This window comes from Pinus tabuliformis, chromosome 5_2 (assembly GCF_031772625.1).
Source record: "Pinus tabuliformis cultivar Carrire ecotype Pingquan chromosome 5_2, CPIR1, whole genome shotgun sequence".
NCBI lineage: Eukaryota > Viridiplantae > Streptophyta > Pinopsida > Pinales > Pinaceae > Pinus > Pinus tabuliformis.
Window position 1 is genome coordinate 21,863,228 of NC_142306.1, and position 1,801 is coordinate 21,865,028.

General features: G+C 46.8%; 1 pseudogene; it reads right to left on the minus strand.

Annotated features, from left to right (window-relative positions):
* Window positions 1-451: 451 nt before the first annotated feature.
* Window positions 452-603, minus strand: LOC149157380 (5.8S ribosomal RNA; annotated as a pseudogene).
* Between the last annotated feature and the right edge of the window lie 1,198 nt (window positions 604-1,801).

Below are 1,801 nucleotides of genomic sequence, written 5' to 3' on the forward strand. Positions count from 1 at the left end.
GGTGATCCCTTCCAAGGGACTTGGCCCAGGTTTTCCACTGAGGATGCTTCTATAGACTACAATTCAGGAGATGTAGCTGCCCGATTTTCATGCTGGGCTCTTCCTAGTTCACTCACCGCTACTAGGGGAATCCTTGTAAGTTTCTTTTCCTCTGCTTAATTATATGCTTAAACCCAACGGGTGTTCTCGCTTGAACTGAGGTCGCAAAGTTGGAGCTAAATATGCCCTACCTGATGGGAGGACAAGAGAGAGCAAATCAAGTTCGAGCAATGCCACACAAAGCCTGCATCAGCTAACGCTGACTGCCCATCCAAGAGGACAAGATCACCGCTCACCGATGCACACCACGAAACATCGCTTGAGGTATTTCAGCCAACCGCACCACATTGGACATAGACGACCAGCTCTGCTGCTCCCTAACATATTGCAAGGAGCATGTTTGAATGGGATGCAATGCCCAGATAGACATGCCCTCGATCGAGGCCTCAGGTGCAAATTGCATTCAAAAACTCAATGATTCACGAGATTCTGTAATTCACACTAAGTATCACATTTCGCTACTTTCTTCATCATAACAAGGGGGGAAATTCATGGAACAACAATGGAGAAGGACTAGGGTGGCCACCCTGAGAGCTTGCACTGGTTTTAATCCTTCCCGAACACCAGTCCACAACAATTCCCCCTTTTCTCCATAAATCTAGGGACCAAAAGGAAGAAGGGAAGAAAACAAGGTGAAAGAAATAGAGATCAAATGTGGCTATTGGCTCACAAGGGGAGGCTCAAACAAAGAACATGCCTCCTAAGCCCCTTGCCTTCCCAAAAACGGGGGAATTGAAGGGGACAATGATCGAGAAGGACTAGGGTTTCCACCCTGGGAACTCACACTGTGTTTTGTCCTTCCCAAACACCAATCCACAATAATCCCACCTTTTCTCCGTAAAGCTAGGGGCTAGAAGGAAGAAGGGAAGAAGGAAACATGAAAGAAATGGATATCAATTGTAGCTACCAACTCACAAGGGGAGGCTTCAAATAGAGAATAAGCTTCCCCAACCCTGTGCTGTGGAAAAAAGGGGGGACCTGCAGGGAACGACAATCGAGAAGGACTAGGGTGGCCACCCTGGGAACTCGCACTGTGTTTCGTCCTTCCTGAACACCAATCCACAACAATCCCACCATTTATCCATAAAGCTAGGGTCAAAAAGGAAGAAGGGAAGAAAATACCATGAAAGAAAGAGAGATACCAAATGTGTCTACTAGCTCATAAGGGGAGTGTTACACAGTAATTCGTCACTGTCTTCCTACCAGTCTTTCTACTATGTCATGAGTCCAAATCATCCAGACTCGTGTTCTCTAATGTTGCCAAATGACCCACTTTGCCAAAGTTTTTGTTATCATCGCGACTGTTGTCAAAATAAGCGCGCTGATGAGTGCTGCAAAACAGACCTAATGCGCTGTCAGCGCGGAAGTACACGTGATTCCCGCGCTGGTCAAATTTCATGAGATAGTGTGTCTGTTATCTATATTTTATCGCGCTGATATGACTTTCTTTGTTATTCAACAGTGATGTCAGCGCTCCAGTGCAGTTATGAACCCGTGCTGATCCAATCTGGGTGAGTTTGTTCTAACAGCCGGCCTTCCAGATGACTCCAGACCTGGTTGTTGGCCTTGTAAATGTCGCCCTCCCTTCTCTGGCATGTCTGTTTCGTCATTTGAGCCACCTTCCTTGGGGATAAGCTCATCCTCCCACCATTCATGGAGACTCCTTCTCCTATTTAAGCCTCCACGATTGCTATGAGTTGGA